This window comes from Symphalangus syndactylus, chromosome 10, assembly GCF_028878055.3.
Source record: "Symphalangus syndactylus isolate Jambi chromosome 10, NHGRI_mSymSyn1-v2.1_pri, whole genome shotgun sequence".
In the NCBI taxonomy this organism is placed as follows: Eukaryota; Metazoa; Chordata; class Mammalia; order Primates; family Hylobatidae; genus Symphalangus; species Symphalangus syndactylus.
Genome location: NC_072432.2, coordinates 48,733,491 through 48,753,437, shown reverse-complemented (window position 1 = coordinate 48,753,437; position 19,947 = coordinate 48,733,491). Strand labels below are relative to the sequence as shown.

General features: G+C 38.8%; 1 protein-coding gene and 1 long non-coding RNA gene across 3 annotated transcripts in view; one reads left to right on the top strand and one right to left on the bottom strand.

Annotated features, from left to right (window-relative positions):
* Positions 1-19,947, bottom strand: part of GPRIN3 (GPRIN family member 3) — a 492,222-nt gene that overhangs the window by 120,678 nt on the left and 351,597 nt on the right. The window lies entirely within an intron of this gene.
* Positions 1,495-19,947, top strand: part of LOC129491699 (uncharacterized) — an 88,796-nt gene continuing 70,343 nt past the window's right edge. For both annotated transcript variants that reach the window (XR_010113835.1, XR_008660595.2), the window contains exons 1-2: positions 1,495-1,891; positions 4,844-4,892. This is a non-coding gene — a long non-coding RNA (uncharacterized lncRNA). The remainder of the gene's footprint in view (positions 1,892-4,843; positions 4,893-19,947) is intronic.

The following is a 19,947-nucleotide window of genomic DNA, read 5'->3' as shown; positions in this document are numbered from 1 at the left end:
AGAGATAAAGCCAGACATCTTGAACCAGAAGTGTTTAGTCAACAGTTTAGAATTGAGTGATACATCATTTCTATTGTGTTCTGTGCTGTCATCAGAATTCAGTGAGATAATACGTTCTCTGCACTGAAAAACCATGTCATAATAAGTTTGTATTTTCCACAGGACTGAGAACAATAAGTATTTTTACTGCTGAATAGCTAAAACCACCTTTTTTCAAAAACAGATTAACTCCTCCAAATTATCTAGATAAATGTTCCAAAATCTTCCACTTACTGTTTCAAAATTTATAGTGCTTTTTGCCTTCTCAAAATATTATCTTTCTGTTTTCAAAACTAAGCTGAGAAATATTCTTAGCTTTTGAATTGTAATGCAATGTTTTCGTTTCTTCTAATTTCTAGTACCCAAGAGTTAGACCAATGAGCACTAAGAGTTCTTGGAATAGGGTGCATGTAGAGGTGAGAGGTGACAGCGTGCTGGCAGTCCTCACAGCCCTCCCTCGCTCTCCGCACCTCCTCTGCCTGGGCTCCCATTTTGGTGGCACTTGAGGAGACCTTCAGCCCATCGCTGCACTGTGGGAGCCCCTTTCTGGGCTGGCCAAGGCGGGAGCCTGCTCCCTCAGCTTGCAGGGAGGTGTGGAGGGAGAGGCGCGAGTGGGAACCCAGGCTGCATGCGGCGCTTGTGGGCCAGCTGGAGTTCCTGGTGGGCGTGGGCTTGGCGGGCCCTGCATTCGGAGCAGCCAGCCGGCCCTGGGGGCCCCGGGCAATGAGGGACTTAGCACCCGGGCCAGCGGCTGCGGGGGGTATACTGGGTCCTCCAGCAGTGCCAGCCCACCGGCGCTGCGCTCAATTTCTCGCCAGGCCTTAGCTGCCTTCCCACGGGGCAAGCCTCGGACCTGCACTCTGCCATGCCTGAGCCTCCCACCCCCTCCATGGGCTCCTGTGCGGCCCGAGCCTCCCGGACAAGCACCACCCCCTGCTTCACGGCACCCAGTCCCATCGACCACCCAAGGGCTGAGGAGTGCGAGCGCACGGCAGGGGACTGGCAGGCAGCTCCACCTGCGCCCCCTTGCGGGATCCACTGGGTGAAGCCAGCTGGGCTCCTGAGTCTGGTGGAGATGTGGAGAACCTTTATGTCTAGCTCAGGGTTTGTAAACACACCAGTCAGCACCCTGTGTCTAGCTCAAGCTTTGTAAACACACCAATCAACACCCTGCCTGTGTCTAGCTCGAGGTTTGTGGATGCACCAATCGACACTCTGTATCTAGCTGCTCTGGTGGGGCCTTGGAGAACCTTTGTGTCCATACTCTGTATCTAACTGATCTGATGGGGACGTGGAGAACCTTTATGTCTAGCTCAGGGATTGTAAACGCACCAATTAGTGCCCTGTCAAAACAGACCACTGGGCTCTACCAATCAGCAGGAGGTGGGTGGGGCCAGATAAGAGAATAAAAGCAGGCTGCCCCAGCCAGCAACGGCAACCCGCTCGGGTCCCGTTCTACACTGTGGAAGGTTTGTGTTTTGGCTCTTTGCAATAAATCTTGCTACTGCTCACTCTTTGGGTCCACAATGCTTTTATGAGCTGTAACACTCACCTCGAAGGTCTGCAGCTTCACTCCTGACGCCAGCGAGACCACGAACCCACCGGGAGGAACGAACAACTCCAGACGTGCCGCCTTAGGAGCTGTAACACTCACTGCGAAGGTCCGCAGCTTCACTCCTGAGCCTGCGAGACCACGAACCCACCGGAAGGAGGAAACTCCGAACACATCCGAACATCGGAAGGAACAAACTCCGGACACGCCGCCTTTAGAACTGTAACACTCACCGCGAGGGTCCGCGGCTTCATTCTTGAAGTCAGTGAGACCAAGAACCCACCAATTCCGGACACAGAGGTACCTTAAATATAAGGCTCCAAATAGAGGCTTAGGGCTAATTCCTTCCATTTGCAGCCTATATTCAACACTTTTCTATTTCATTTATAATGTTATGCCCCTGTGGGACAATGGACATGCCTCTATTCTAGAATTTCTCCAGTCTGTTGTATTTAGATTGTGAATACCCCAAGGGTGTTTACATTTTCATTGTTAATACTATAAGGAGAAAAATGTCTGTAAAATATCTGCCACTCAATAATTATTCTCTAAATGAATCAATCATATTTTTAAAAACATATTTCTCTGCTATGCCAAGTATAAATGGCTTAAGCAAAGTGGAAGCTTTAAAATAACCATTTTGAATTTCTAAACAAAAATTTAAATAGCTCCAATAGCTTAGTACTCACATAAGAAGAATCTACTTGACAACTAAAGGTTTTGTTTCTGAGCTGGTGGTTAGCTAATTAACTTGACCTAATCACATTATTGAATTGTGTATTTAGAACAAAGATCTGCCTCAGCAAATATTTTAACATGTTATTTTAGATTCTGATATGTGCACTCAGCTTTGAGAAAATACGTAGGTTCTTTGATTGCATTTTGAATAAAAAAACAGGCAATTAAAATTTATGGTTGTGAGGAGATGGAGACCTGGGAGTCTCCCTTTATTATATTTTCTTCCTAAGCATAAATCATTATAATTGCTTTTGAAATAAACACAAATATGACTCAACAGTCTTATCAGCTATGGCTTCAACCCCCAAGATTTAGTGTGCAGCCCTATGAGAATCATAAGTAGCTAAGAAACTCACTTAGGAATTGACGACAACAAAGTAACCTTTTGTGTACCACTGACATGGGCCTACTGTGATCATTACTAGAAAGCTGTAGTAACTGCTGCAGGCCTGCATTGCTGTGAGACAATGAAAATACCTCATGTAGGTTCAGTATCATTTCTATGTGAAAGATCATTTTGACGGAATTACCAAGATTTGATTTTGTTTGAAATGTACTAATCAGATAATGGATACCGTGGGTTAGCTGACGGGTAAGAGCGGCATCATTAATTGTTTCCTGGTGGCTGTTCAGGGCAGCACTGAGGGGCTGTCTTGTTAGGGACGTGATTCTATATTGACAGCACTTAAAAAAACCCAAATCAGTAAACAGCCACGGGAACTTTTGTTTGAAAAGAAAAAAAACCCTCCAGGATGTGATTCATGAATCAAATTTTGCTAAGTGTAAACTTTGTGGATGGCTTTTTACAAATTTTATTTCTATGACCCTCCATTGCCTACCCCCATTTTCTCTCCCCATTAATAAAGCACTATGCACCTCATACACCATACAATTATTTATATATTCAATTACAGGCATAGCTTGGTGAAGATGATTTAACTCCCTTCCCAATTAAATGGAAATTGAGACATGAGAAAGCCCAATGCTGATTTGTGTTTGTAGCCAACCTTAGATGTCAAAATTCCAAGTAATATTAAACCTATTTCTACAATGCTGTCTCCAGCAACCAATGTGTGGTTATATAAATGGCGCATCATCCAAGAAATATAATGTGGATGTAGACAAGAATGTATCTTCAATCTGTTATTTTCCTACAATTCACTATGCTTTCCATTTCAAGATAATTAAGACATTCGTCATTTTTATTCTGTAATTTTGGTTAGTACTAGATGAAATGTCATCATTTCTCAGAACATCTTGATTTCCTTATTTTGCCAAGTGACAGGTTTACTTTCAGTATCCTCCAGATGTGCTCTCTTAAAATGGATAAATTAAAATTTCCTGCCATTCTTCCCCGAGACTTCATCATTTTGGTAAGCTCCTGAAATTGGCAAGTCAGGAAACCAAACTCCCTCCTCTCTTAGCAAAGAATGCTTGTGTTGTGGAGCAGATCTGCAGACACAGATTGTAATCCCTGCCCCACTTAAGACTTGCTAAGCCACATTTGTTAAGTCATTAAACTACAGTGAGGCTTCATTTATTGAGTGGATTACTTCCTGACCTCAAAGTGTCCTCTAAAATGAACCTGAAGCACTTTGTGCTTTGTAAGTATCTCATAATATGTTTGGCAATAAAGCAGCAGGGTGCAAAAGAACTCTATTAAAATTGTGTTAGCAGAGGCACGTAATCAAATTTTATAAGTGGAGGAATAGAAAAGTACTAAACAAAAAAGATGCTGACTAATACTAAACCTCATTGGTTTCAAAACAATGTGATAAAAGTAAAAAAAAAAAAAAAAGAACAAAAAAAACCCCAAAAAAAACAAAAAAACCCAAAAAACTCACTCAGATTTTATTCATACTTTTAAGTAAAATAACCTAAATATACTTAAGCTTTATGTATCCAGTTTCACAGAAGCATAAATTTGCATGATTGGAATGGATTTCTGCAACTATTTAATCCAACTACTGTCTCCATCTCACTCTTATTAGATATTTGTATCTTTTTTAATACTTTCCTTGATAAAAGATTATTTAGCTGCAACTGAAATGTCACTGATACAAACTTTATTATCTACATACACCTAACTGCTTGAAAATTCCTTCAAATTTTTCTATCTTATAACTTCTACTCATTGATATCTGTTTTGCCCTCTGAAGAAACAGGATAAAAATATCAAAATAACTGTATTCTCTACACTTATACTTTTTACAGTTGAAGATAATTATTATAGTACCAAATGTTTTAGTTCTCAAAAGATTTTCCTTTTTTTGTGGCATTCTGTGGCATTATTCTGTCTCCCCTTAGCACTCACTGCTAAACATGATTCACTTTGTATGTGTCTTTCTAAAGGATCTGGGTCAGATCAGTGTGAACTCCAGGGACTTCAGGAATGGTCCAAGCAGTCAGGACCTGATCAGCATATTCTCTAGGCTCCATTATATTGTGAACTAACAGAACTTCACCTGCCAAGACACAGGGCTAAAGAGTGATCCTTCCTTTTGTCTCTTTCAGATAGATCCTCCCAAAGGATGGGTGCCTTCATTCACTCAAGAAATACCTTGTGAGTACATGCAATTATCAGACATTTTTCTATGTGTTAGGGATCTATAGTGGACTAGACTCTCATGGAGTTCAGTCTAGAAGAGGAAAAAGAAAAAAAAGTTACAATTTGGAACTCCCTAAGTAAAAAGTCAGGTGTGAAAATGGACAGTAATTCATAAAGTGGGGAATATAAATTAGATTAGGTAGTTCATGAAGTTGTCTTTGGGGAGAGGCCGTTTCAAGTCAGTTCTGAAGGGAGAGGAGTAGCAAGTCACCCATCATGTAATTAAAGCGGCCTCCTGTCACTCTGCAAGTCTTGTGCTCCAGTGCGTGTAGTAGCTCTGCTCTTCTAGGGTGACTGTCTTCAATGGCTGCCAGCTCCTCTGGACCACATGGGAAGGGCTGCGGTCTGTGCTACCAGAACTCCAGCTGGGCTTCTCACCTGGGTGCAGAGAGCTTTCTTTACAGTGTGTATTAATTTCCTAGGGCTGCCTTAACAAACTACCACAAATTCAGATGGCTTAAAACAACAGAAAATTGTTGTCTCATAGTTGTGAGGGCTAGAAATCCAAAATCAAGGTTTCAATGGGGCCATGCTTCCTCTGAAGGCTTTGGGCAAATCCTCCCTTGACTCTTCTGGCTTCTGGTGGGTGCCCACCATCCTTTGTGCTCCTTGATTAGTAGATGCCTCACTCCTATCTCTGCCTCTCTAGTCACATGGCCTTCTCCCTGGATCTGTGGCCAAATTCAATGTCAAGAGTCGTTGAATCAAGATCCACCTTAATCTAGTATGGCCTCATCTTAACTTTATTACATCTGCAAAGACACTATTTCCAAAATAGGTCATGATCACAGATATGGGTGTCAGGATTTGAACATATCTTTTTCAGGGATGTAATTTAATCTACAACAATGTTCCCATATACATTGAAGAACTTTGTGCTGACAGCAGATGGGACTTTTTTTTTTTCAGCAAACTTCCCTTTAACTATCAAGAAAAACTTTCTTCTTATTATGTCTAGCTTTTTTTGGAGGAAGCTCCCTTAAAATAAGCAAACAAAAATCTTGCTTGGGCCCCTAGTGACAGAATTGTTTCTTAATAAAAAAAAAAAAATTAACCATAATCCTCTCAATCCCAGAGAGAAACCCACCCTGGGAACCAGAGCAGATAAATGATGGAGTGAAACATTGAAGTGGGGGCTCAACTGGCTATTGCACTAAGAGAGGAAGAAGGGAAATCTATTTTTTCTTTTTCTTTTTTTTTTTTTTTGAGTTGAAGTCTTGCTCTGTTGCCCAGGCTGGAGTGCAATGGCACAATCTCAGCTCACTGCAATCTCTGCCTCCTGGGTTCAAGTGATTCTCCTGCCTCAGCCTCCCTAGTAGCTGGGATTACAGCTACCCCACCACCATGCCCAGCTTTTTTTTTTTTTTTTTTTGTATTTTTAGTAGAGATGAGGTTTCACTATGTTGACCAGGCTGGTCTCAAACTACTGACCTCAGGTGATCCACCTGCCTCAGCCTCCCAAAGTGCTGGGATTACAGGCATGAGCCACCGTGCCCAGCTGGAAAATTTATTTTTTCAATCTATCCTCACATTTTTAGAACACTTTAAATTATCATGTGAATATATGTGTACAATACGTACATATGAGGATGTCTATGGGTGGGAGTGTTTTTGAAATTTGTGGTAGATGCAAGTTTTATGATTATTGGAAAGATAAATTGCAGAGTGGAGCAGCAATAAATCAAGAGACTCAATCCCAGCCCTATTTGTATTTTTGTTTATTAAGAAAATTTTCTACTACTACTGCATCATCAATCATAAGATGCATATTTTAGTTATATTTTAACATCTTCAAGATCAGGATGTGTCTTACAAATGAAAGTGTTTTCCAATCCTTGTTGGTCAGGGGGGCAGTTAGCATGGGCTTTCATTGACTTTAAGTGCATGAATGCAGAAATAGATTTACATATTTTCATAGCCACTTCAGTTGAGTTATGTGCATTACTGATATCACACATGCTGATTTTAATTGCCATTGCTAATGTCTCCAAAAAGATTACAGTGTACTTTACCTTTGCAATTAAAATTTATTGCATGTGGAGAAAAGTGAAAACAGAAATGTGAAAAATAAACCTATGCCTAAATAATGTTAAAAGGATGCTTTCATTAAGTGTGAAACAAAATTTTTGTATAATAAGCAAGCCTTGTATTATAGTTTAACTGGTAACATTTTTTCTTAATAGTACATAAAATAATGGCTCATCTTCAATAAATGGCATCTTAGAGTCAAGGAAATGCAGTAATTTATTCCCTCAAGTACAGTGAAACATAAGCTCTTCAAAATGCAGCCTTTCATAACTTTCCAACTTCTAGACTAATAGCTAAGAAAAAAAAATCTCTTTGGTAGTGAGTAAATAGCATTTGAAGACTCAGGGAAAAATGACTATACCTGATAAAATTCTAAAGATTCAGAATCCTGTTAATCTTAAGAATCCCATTAATACCACCTTGGTCCAAACCATCATCATTTCTCAATGGAGCAATCGCGACAGCCTCCAAAATGGCCTCTCTGCAAATTCTCCAATGGTTTCTCATTGCATTCAGAAGAAAATCTAAATATCTTAACAGTACCTGCAAGGCTCCACCTTCTTGAACTGGCCCTTCCCAGCTGACTGGCCTCGTCTCTTCCTCCCCTCCTCCTTCCATGGTGATTCAGCCACAGCGACCTCTTTCTGTTTCTCTTTTTGGCTTTTCGTCAAGCACTCAATTTACTGCCTTCATACTGGCTCTTCTCTCATCTTGCAATCTTCTCCTTCCAGGTCTTCCAATAACTTGCTGTTGTCATTCAACTCAGAGGGGACGATCTCAGAGAGACCTCCCTTATCCATTTAATATAAAATAGTCTTTAGTTTATATCATACTGTTTTATTTTCATAGCATGTGTATCACTCTGAAATTATTTAATTTGTCCACTTCTTAGTTGTCTGTCTTCCTTTCCCATAAAATGTAACTGCACCAGAGGTGGAGACAGCAGAGGCTTGTCTGTCTTTCCACTGCTATGTCCTAACACTATACTGTTACTGTTTGTTGAATGACTAAATAAAGTGTAACTGGACAGTTTAACGTGAAGGAAAAATGCTTTAATTGGCTGGGATGCTCTATAAAAGCCAGTCTACATCAAAATCAAAAAGCACTTCAGAAGAAATTGGAAGCTTAGGCAACAAAAAATGAAACATTGTAAAGAAATGGAAGCAAAGAGTAATGGAATCCAGCCATGATGGAGTGACTTAGCCACAGATTAGGATTGGGTATGTTGATGATATGTAACAAACACTGACACTGGAGAAGAGAGACAGACGGTAGAGCAGCTTGGAAGTCTTGAGATGAGGAGCACGCACCTGTTACACGCAAAGCCCTCATGGCAGTGAATGTGCTCCACTCCAGGCTGCCAAACAGCTGAGCTTGGTAGTCAGCGGCCAGGAAGTGGCATTCACTATATAGAATACAGTGGTGTTAATAATGCTTTACATTTCCAGAGCATTCCTAGCAAAGTCAAAAGCCTATGAGGGTCAGGGCAGGTAACATGAATGAGGGAAGCAGGCTGGGTCAGGCAAGCTCACGCCCCATTTAAAGGGACCAGCGGCTATTCAGCAGCGATGGCTGCCCTGTGGGCATTCAGGCCAAGCATGATGAGATATTCTCATTTTCCTAGAAAGGACAGATATCGGGATTTTTATACAAAATTTTTCTACATTTTAATATTGGGAACAAAATCAACTTACAAAAACACACCATGAATGAAACAAAAACAGATCTGTAGTCTAAATCTAACTCACAGGTCACTAGCTTGCAACCTCTACCTTATAATTTTGAAAATTCTACTTCAGTATTATCTTTTCTGAAATATCCAAGGACCTTAAAAAATAAATACGTACAAAATTTAAAACTTTGATTATGGAATGAGCACATTCTTATTTTAGAAGTAGAATTTGAGAGTACAGAAAAGCATAAAAATTTGGAAACAAAGAAGTTAGTGTTCCTATGCCAGATAACATTCTGATGTATGCTTTTCTATAATTAAGATTAATGATCACTGATAAAATATATATGTACTTACCCACTCACAAACATCCTTACATATGTAGGCACATCATGTTTTACTGTACTTTGCTTTATTGCACCTCATAGATACTGCAATTTTTACAACTCAAAGGTTTATGGCAACCTCACAATGGGCAAGTCTACCAGCACCATTTTTCCAACAGCATGTGCTCACTTTATGTCTGTGTTACATTTGGGTAATTCTTGGAATGTTCCAAACTTTTTCATTATTCTTATGTCTGTTATGGTGATCTATGATCAGTGATCTTTAGCGTTACTATTGTAATTGTTTTGGGACACCACAAACCATGTCCATATAAAGTTGCAAACTTAATTGATTAATGTTGTATGTGTTCTGACTTCTCCATCGACCCTTGGGCCTTCCTATTCCCTGAGACATAACAATATTGAAACGAGGCCAATTAATAACCCTACCATAAACTCAAAGTGTTCAAGCTAAAGGAAGAGTCACAGGTCTTGCACTGTAAATCAAAAGCTCGAGATGAGTAAGCTTAGTGAGCAAGATATGTCGAAAGCTGAGATAGGCAAAAGCTAGGTCTCTTGTGCCAAACAGTTAGTCAGGTTGTGAATACAAAGGTAAAGTCCTTGAAAAGCTGAGATAGGCAAAAGCTAGGTCTCTTGTGCCAAACAGTTAGTCAAGTTGTGAATACAAAGGTAAAGTCCTTGAAGGAAATTAAAAGTGCTATTTCAGTGAATACAAGAACGGCAAGAAAGCAAAACAACTTTATTGCTGATATGGAGAAGTTTGAGTGTCTGGATAGAAGATCAAACCAGCCACATTTTCTTAAGCCAAAGCCTAATCTAGAGCAAGAATTCCAACTCTCTTCAATTCTGTGAAGGCTGAGAGAGGTAAAGAAGCTGCAGAAGAAAAATTGGAAGCTAGTAGGGGTTAGTTAATGAACAATAATAAAAGGAGCCATCTCTATAACATAAAAATACCCAGTGAAATAGCAAAAGGTATGTAGAAGCTGCAGCCAAGTTATCAGAAGATCTAGTTAAGATCATTAGCTACACCAAAACAGCGTTCTATTGGGAGAAGATGCCATGCAGGACTTTTATAGTTAGAGAGGAGAAGTCACTGATTTGCTTCAAAGCTTCCAAGGACAGGCTGATTTGCTTGTTAAGGACTAATGCAGCTGGTGACTTTAAGTTGAAGCCAGTGCTCATTTACCATTCTGAATATCCCAGGGCTCTTTAGAATTACGTGATAATTTACTCTGCCTGTGCTCAATACATGGAACAACAAAGTGTGGGTGACAGCACATCTGTCCATATTGTGGGTTACTGAATATTTTAAGCATACTGTTGAGACCTACTGCTCAGAAAAAAAGATATCTATCAAAATATTATTGCTCATTGACAAGGCCTCTGGTCAAACAAGAGCTCTGATGGAGAGGTACAAGGAGATTAAAGCTGTTTCATGCTTTCTAACAGAATATCCATTCTTCAGTCCATGGATTAAGAAGTAATTTTGACATTCAAGTTCTCTTATTTAAGAAATACAATTTGTAAACCTATAGTTTCCATAGAGAGCGATTCCTCTGCTTGATCTAGGCAAAGTACATTGAAAACCTTCGGGAAAGGATTCACCATTCTAGTTGCCATTCAGAACATTCCTGATTCATGAGAGGAAGTCAAAATATCAACATTAACAGGAGTTTGGAAGAAGTTGGTTCCAATCCTCATGGATGATTTTGAGGGGCATAAGATGGGGAAGTAACTGTAGATATGGCAGAAATAGTAAGAGAACTAGAATTAGTAGTAGAGCCTGAAGATGTGACTGAATTGCTGTAATCTTATGACAAAACTTCAACAGATGAGGGGTTGCTTCTTATGGATGAGCAAAGGAAGCGGTTTCTTGAAATAGAATCTACTCTGGGTGAAGATGCCATGAACATTGTTAAAATGATGAAAAAGACTTTAGAATATTACATAAGCTTTGTTGGAAAAGCAGTGGCAGGGTTTGAAAGGATTGACTCCATTTTGAAAGAAGTTCTACTATGGGTAAAATGCTATCAAATAGCCTCACAAGCTACAGAGAAATCTTTCATGAAAGGAAGAGTCAATGGATGCAGCAAACTTTATTGTTGTCTAATTTTAAGAAATTGCCACAGCTACCCCAGCCTTCAGTAACCACCGCTGTGATCAGTCAGCAGCCATCAACATCAAGACAAGACCCTCCACCAGCAAAAAGTTTATGACTGTCTGAAGGCTCAGATGATCTTTAGCAATTTTTAGCAATAAAGTATTTTTAAATTAAGATATTTACATTGTTGTTTTAAATATAATAAATTGCACAGTTAATAGGCTATAGTATAGTGTAAACTAACTTTCAGATGCACTGGGAAACCAAAAAGTTTGCGTGATTTGCTTTATTGTAATATTTGCCTTATTGCAGTGTCCTGGCACTCAATTAACAATATCTCTGAAATAGGCCTGTACATAGATAGCTAGACAGCTTTACGTCCTGTTTTCTCTCTTATCATTAGATTATATATTAAAACATTTCCTTGTTATTTAAATTTCTTATGAATATTATTTTAAAAGCTGCAAAGTATTCCATTATAATCATGTATTATTGTTTATTTAAAGTTTTCTTTATTTTGGATGTTGACATTGCTTCCATTTTTACTAGGACAACTTAATGTTGTCCTAGTAAATATTTAGGCATAAATATTTATGCCTAAATATCTGTTTGTATTTCACATTATTTCATTAGATGTGATTGCCAGAAGTAGAATTATTAAGTGAAATGCTGATGAATGAAACCAAATTAATCCAAAATATTTTGTCACAAAGTCTACTTTCAAGAGCAGTTTTGAAAATACTTAACATATTCCTTTCCATCATTAAAAACATAAGGAGACGTAAGACTTTGCTACTTGCTACAAATTTATTGAATTACCAGTAAGAGTGATTATATTTTTTATGGTGATTAGCTACCACATATGTTGAGGCCAGCCTAATTTTTGTGCTTTGTAGGTAAATCTCTTTTTTCCTCCCTTGGGTGGGTGATTGTTAACCTTCTTTCTTTATACTTGAAATTAAAATTGCTATAATGTATCTATATTAAAATTAATTTTCCATGGAACACAATGAAGGTTTTCATTGTACCTACACAGGCTTCCATTCAGTTCAGCAATGATTTACTTGTATACTGTTATTACAGTTCCAATTCTCGTATTTGGCCTTTAGTAATATGCATGATTTATAGGTTGGCTTCTCTGTTTTTTCTCTTATTTTATTTTATCTATTAATTTGATTGTTAATATCATTTAATGCAGTTTTCCACCTTTAATGTTTTGTTTTTTGATTGCCACCAATGCTGACTTTAAATTTGTTGCTGTAGTTGGGGGATTTTCATATTATTTTCCCATTGTATTCAGTTCCTTTTTCACAACTGTTTTCATCTTAAGCCTTTCTCTTCCTATGAATTCCTTCTTTCCCTAAGAGGCCCTTCTCTCTCATCCCCTTGAATGCATCAAACATATTTTTTAAAGCTCCTGTAGCTCCTAGAACATTTGGCTTTGTGCCTCTATCCTATTAGTATGAATAATTGTGTCAAAATATAGGGACAAAAGACAGGGCACGTGGGCTCTTCACCACAAGGCCACGTTTCTGCTTGCAATTCACATTCCACCTCCAACTTTTAGTGGAAGCGTGTCAGTTTCTGTGTCATCTCATGTTCTCCGAGAAGCAGATGCCAAGATGGAGTTAGGGATATCAGAGATTTATTATAAGTTTTGTCCATGAAAGATAAAGAGGAGCAGCAACAGGAGTAGAAAAAACCTTCACAGGGCAATTCAGGTCTGAATCCTGTGAAAGGAAAGGATGATGGGAGGAGAATTGGGTAGAAAGAGCTTCAGAGTGTGGTGCCAGGTCTGAGAGCATTTTGGCCAGCCACTGGGCAGTTTCTCTAGAGTAGAAAGTACCCATTAGAGAAGTCTTACATTGGGTAGAAATTGGCAGGTCTCAGTCCCTCTACCACGCATGTCATTGGCTGGGGGTTACCTGGGGACAGCAGGTGAGAGAGGGGTCTCTGCAGGGGACCAGAAGGCACTGCAGCAGGAGAGAAACTTGCAGCAGTATGTATTGAAGGAAGGTCCAAGGAAACTCCACCCTAGCTGCTACAGAAAGTAACCAGAGAATCAACACCTTTCAATCTAAACATTTCAGTTTCTGATCCCAACATATCCTAGTTACTAAAGATGTATTTCTAGTCTTTTCTGGAGGTGGCGTTTCTTCCTACGTGAAGCAGCAAGAGTGAGCAATGGCCAGGAGATTTGACAAGACCCAGCAGACTTCATGACATGTTGATACTCCATTATCTTCCCTGAGCACTACATATTTGAAAAAGCGTGTCTGTTCCATAATACTGCTCTATCACTTGACCTAGGTCACTGGCTTCGGATAATTCTCAAATCTTTTCTACAGCGCCTTTTTGCATAATCTGCCTGTTCCCTGTTCTACTTTTCTCTACTTCCGGGGCTGATGTCAACTTACAACAGAGAAATGATTGTTGGTTATGTCCTCCTTTTGTGCCATCCTCATCTGAAGAGTTTAACCATTTTGAATCACATCAACTTACTCCAATTTAATACCCTCTAAGGCATTCCACTACACTTAAAATTAACACCCCACTTCTTACCATGGTGTACAAGATTCTGCGTGATCTGCCTTCTGACCTCGTCTTCTTTGGCTGATTCTCCTTGCTCATCATAATCTAAACTCCTTGGCTTTCTTACAGTTCCTTGACTACCTGAAACTCTATGTGGGCTCGAGATTCTTCTGCTTCTATCAGTTTTCCTCCAGAGCTTTGCACCATGAGACTTCTGTTCTCAAGTATCAGTGCCTCAGAAGCCTTCCTTGACCTCCCTACTTAAAATACAACCTCCACCCTCTACCACCACCACTGTCTATTTTCTTAGCATGCTTCCTGGTCATCCTGTCCCCTTCCCTGATCATACTGTCATCAGTTTTGCCCCGCATTGTATTGCTACTTTGTGTCAGCTCTTTTGTAGGGTTGGCACCGACATTCAGGATACTCTGTATACGTTAGATCAAATGAGACCTAATCCATGCTAGAGCAAGGTGGGAGACCTCAAGGCTTCTGAGGAATTTGAAAGAGTTAACCAGTCTGAGCTACACCACTGCCTGGATCTGATTCTTGACACTGGTGTTTCATTGTCTGGAATTATATTATTTACATGTTGTCTTATTTAATATCTGTCTTCCCCATCAAGAAAGGAAGTGCCAGAATGTCAAGAACTGTGTTTGTGGCATAAACTTCTGTATGCCTGACCCTCCAACAGTAACTGGCACATGGAAGGCACATCAATAAATATTTATTTAGTAAATGAATGAGTGAATAATGGAGGAAAGTCTTTGTCTGAAGGAAGTATATTTTACATTCACAGCACAGCTTCTCAAACCTCAGTTATATGCGTGGTGATCACAATAACTTTGACAGAGAGGACTTAGGGAAGATATTACAGAAGGTCTTGTGAGGAATGTTGGAACACACATTGTTAAATGAGGGATATCATCAACATAAGGAAATGCAGATTGGGCATTGTGGCATGTAGCCAATTTAGCTAGTGACTCTGCAGCCAAGGCTGGTGCAGGTTTGGAATGCTGATCCTTCCAGAGCTGTCTGTTTTCATTTCTCTTCTAGGCCTCCCTATGGCCTCCAACCATGCTAGCTTGTCCTTCCTTTCCACTTTCACTATCTGACCTCCAAAGGAACAATGTTTTCCTCCCCTGTTGGGCTCTGCTCTATTTTCTGTGTCCTGACTAAAATTGCCTATTGAACGGTCATATTATAGCATATATTTTGCCACCTTTTACACATTTAAATTTTTAAAACAACTTTCATGGGACTTGTTTTTTAGTTTCATACTGGGAAATTTTCCAAAACCAATGGAATCAAAATAAAATCTATGTTGGACTAATTTTTTCTCAGCACCGCCACTTCTAAATGCATACCTCTCTCATTTGCATTGAAATTCCAGCAACTCCAGTCATTTCTTTCTTAGATATTTCCCTAAAACATTATGATCTTCTCGAAGAAGATGGACCATTTCTTCTCATCATGTTAGAATATTTTAAACCCGAATGCGAACATGTGGCTCAGCTCTAGTTGCTTTGGTGATGATATCTGGGAGACATATATGGTTTATTTCTTTGGAATTCCACATTCAGAGAGAGACTATTTAAGGCAAAATGAAAACAAAAACCCAACACAGAAACAATATGTGAATTAGGAAAACAGTGCTGATTGTCTTTTCTATTTAAAAGCTCTTTCACTGTAGGAAAATATGACTTAGGGAGTACATTTGAAGGTCTGTAGCAGTGCCTGTTGCATGTTGCTTATTTTAGAGGCAGAGGCCTGGAGTGTGGAGCCCTCTTCATGGACTGAAGTGTCCAGGTTACTTTTTCTATGAGTGTGTAACATTCTGCCAACCGAGGAAATCCAGTGGTGTAACATTTGCTGTAATCAGAGTCTGGCTTCGGGGAAATTGAAAACATGATTTGCAATTTTTAGTCTGATACCAAGAGCTCTTCAATTTGAACAGAAACAAAATGAGCTTTATTATTCTGTGGCTGCTCTGACTGAGTAACCTTCTTTTGTCTCCATTTTTTACTCTCTAGTAAATTATCTCTGATTAATCTTGCAGATTTTTATGCAAGCAGGATTGGAGCAGAAAAAATAAGTTGTTTGTGTTAAGCAGTGATGGGCTATTCTTATTAATTGATTAAGCTGCCCTGAGTTGTTTTTGGAATCATAAGAAGGTAAATATTGTGAATTGATTATTACATTGCCATTCAATTGATGTCATGCAGTATTTTTTACTTCATAAATTTGTGTAAAAATGTAATGTTCGCTTCATGTATGAGGAAAAAGAGCGAGAGGTCTTTCACAGATTTTGAGAATGAGGGAGAACCATGTGGTTTCCAAGGATAACGATGCCTTTTTCCACGTCATTCCCTGCAATAGTGCAAAGCATCTCAGGTTGTAGCAACAATAGTGCAAGATGCCTGGTGCTTCATGCCCCAAAGCCTACTGCTGCTGTCTTTCTAATTAGTCTCTGCTAAGTTATGGAGAGAGCAGATAGATAGGCTCTTGAGTGACAATATGCTTCATCACTCAGGCATATAATAATTATGTTCATTAGCATTACCTAGTTTTTAAAATAGTAAGTTATGCACTCTGTATTTGGCCAAACTTGAAATTCTTCTAGAACCATGTAGTCCCTCCCATAGTCAAAAATATTCAACTAATATTTTAATGGATATTGTAAGTAAAACTGTATTAGTGCCTTTTAATGAAGACATATTTGGAGACATTAGATTTGGTCAGATGGTTGGATATTCAAGCCCTTCCTTGTTCTGGAATTCTATGTGACTGTGGGCAATTTAGTGCATCTCTATTACTAAGTGTGTAAAATGAGGATAACTATAGCTGAAAGAAGGGTGGCTGTGTGGATTAAGTGATGTAAAGGATGTAAACTTCTTGGCCCAGTGTCTGGGATTTAGAAGAAATTAATAAATGAATTCCCTCATCAATGTTTACTGGGGACTTAGTATATACCAGTCATTGTTCTAGACCTGCGCTGTCTAATATGATAAGCCACTAGCCACATGCAGCTATTGAGCACCTAAAATGTGTCTAGTCCAAATTGAAGTGTGCTGTAAGTATAAAATATATGTGGATTTCAAAGATTTGAAATAAAGGAAGTAAAATATTATGTTAATACTTTGCTACTTACTAGATGTTCAAATAATATTTTGGATATATTATGGCAAATTAATAAGTTATGAAAATTAATTTCATGTTTCTTTTTTAGTGTGTTTACTGAAACATTTAAAATTATATAACGAGCTCACATTTGTGGTGCACACACATTACATTTCTTGTGGACAGTGCTGGTCTAGATGCTGAAGTAAAAGCAAACCAGAAAACATCTTTGCTATTGTAGAGCTTGCTTAGATATCAAAAACGGGGGGATACATAATACAACATGAATGAATAAATACAGCCAGTCTTCATTATTTGCAGATTCTGTGCTTGCTAATTCATCTACTTGCTAAAGTGTATTTGTAATCTCCAAAATTAACAATTATAACACCTTTGTGTTCTTTCACACATCAGCGCAGAATGACAAAAAATTTGAGTCACTCTATGCACACATTCTCAGCTGAAGTTAGTCAAGGCCATGCTCTCTGCATTCTTGTTTTAATCCTCGTAATGTAAAGTGGGCTTTTTTGTGTGTTCTACTTGGTGCAACATTTTTCACATTTTTGTGCTTTCTGTTGATTTTGCTGTTTACACCGCCCCCCGAGAGTAGTGCTGAAGTGTTGTCTAGTGTTCCTAAGCACAAGGCTGTGATTTGCCTTAAACAGAGAGAATATGTGTGTTAGATAGGCTGCTTTCTGGTATGTTATAATGCTGTTGGCGAGGAGTTCAATGTTAATGAATCAACAATATGTATTAAATCACATCTTTCAACAGAAACACACACAAAACAAGGTTATATATTGATCAGTTGACAAACGTTTTGTCTCCAGAGACTCATAGGAACCTCACCCTATATTTGTCTTAGGAGCAATGGTTCAGTGTTTGCTAATGCAGTATTCACAGAAACTTTATAGAACATAAGTACCATGATTAATAATAATTGATTTTATAAACTATAATCTCAAGTACTGATAAGTGCTATTAAGTAGAGTATGGGGATAGAAAAAGGGATGGATGAGGCCGGGCGTGGGGGTTCACACCTGTAATCCCAGCACTTTGGGAGGCTGAGGCAGGTGGATCGCTTTCAGCCCAGGAGTTTGAGGCCAGCCTGAGCAACATGGTGAAACCAAATCTCTACAAAAAACACACAAAAAATTATCCAGGCATGGTAGTGTGCACCTGTGGTCCCAGCTACTTGGGAGGCTGAGGTGGGAGGATCACTTGAGCTCAGGAGGCAGAGATTTCAGTGAGCCAAGATCACACCTCTGCACTCTAGCGGGTGACAGAGTGAGACCTTGTCTCAAAAAAAAAAAAAAAAAAAAAAAAAAGAAAGAAGAAAGAGAGCGAGATGGATGTGATAATTTAGAAAGGACAGTGTGGAAGTCTCACTGAGGTTGTGAAATTTTAGAAAATGAACTTGGGGTCAGCTGGTGGCTAGATCATTCATGCCAGTAAGCCATCTGATGCCTTTGCTTTGCTCAAGCTATTTCTTCTCCCTATAATGTTCTTGTCCTCAGAACAATTCCCCCTTCCTTGTTTTTCTTATTGCCTTTTAAAGAAAAATGTCAAAAGCAAAATTAATTGACTGATTATTCTTTAAAATAAAGGAATAAAACAATAGAAAATAAGAAAATAAGGGTATGGCAATAACCACTCCAACTTGGTAAACAAAATTGCCGTAAGAATCCAAGAATCTTTATGGGAATTGGAAATCATTAAATAAAATATACCACATCTTGAGTGATTAGAAGGCTTTGGAAGACATGATTAGAAGGCTTTGGAGGATTTTGAGGGGGCGGTAAGCTCATATTTACATTTTAAAACATCATTCAGGCATCAAGAGAATAAGCTTTCAGGAGAAAAAAATAAAAATGGAGACAAGTTAAGTGGTAAGAGAATGAAATGATGTAAATAAAGCCCTTAGCCCAGTGCCTGGTACATAGTAAGTGCTCAGTGCATGTTAATGATTACTGTTCCTAATGATTCTACTTCCTCTTATTTCCATTCTCAACTTGATTTTCCTTTCCACTGGCCATGTAGTGTAGTCCCAGGGTGCTTGCCAATTCTGTGAGTGCTGTTATCATTAGGTTTATGAGTCTCTAAAATCTGTTCCTGGTTTCTTTCTGACCGAGGAAGTTAGCCTTCAATGCTTTATCCATGATCCTCTCTTATGGATAAATTCTGAATTAAACCTCATTTGACACTCAAGATGTGATATATTTTATTTAATGGTTTCCAATTCCCATAAAGATTCCTGTTGGATTCTTATGGCAATTTTGCTTACCAAGTTGGAGGGGTTGTTGCTATACCCTTACTTGTTACTGTTTTCTCCTTTATTTTAAATAATAATCCATCAATTAATTTTGCTTTTGATCTTTTCCTTTAAAAGACAATAGAAAAAGCAAGGAAGGGGAAATTGTTCAGAGGACAAACAGTGGACACAGAAAGCTTTCTATATTCTGACTATCTTGATGTATATCTTTCCGTAGACCCACAGGAGATTCTCTGAGTCCTAAATAGAGGCTTTCTGTCAATTTTTTTTCTTTATCTAGAAAAGACTAATTGACTAAATTAAATTTACCTTGGGATGATTTATAAGACTCAAGGCTATATTACTTCTGCAGGAGAGCAATGATACTAGTTTCAATGAGAATCCAAAAGTATCTTTTAAAAATCTTCTATGCATTCTAGTTTTTAGAATGTTTTAAGCCCTTATGATGCTGTTAAGTCCAAAGCTTTTACTCCTTGCTGCAAGAAAGCCAATAAGTTGAGCGACAAGGTGTTGAGGCAAGTAAAGTGACTTTATTTCAGAGAGCTAGTAAGCCAAGAAGATAAAAGACTAATGCCCTAAAGAACCATATTAAGTTAATAGAATTTTAGGCTCCTTTTATGTTAGGGGAGGGGGGAAAAAGGGGGGGTTAAAGTCAAAAGGTAACTGGTGCCTATGGACATCTGGGCATCAGGAGAGGTTTGAAGAGGTTGCAAAACTTGTTTGTGGTTAACTGCTTGTCAGGTCCACCTTGTTTCTATAAATCTTGAGCAGAATTGTTAGTTGTGTGCATACTTCCTTATCTCCTCACAGGCCTCTTTCAAAAGAGAAATAGTCATTAGTTCTAAAGTTAAAATATCTAAACTCTTTCCATGATTAGTTTGGCCTACTTGTAGGAATAAGCAAAGGCAGTTAGCCTGTGAGGATAGAAGCAAGATGAA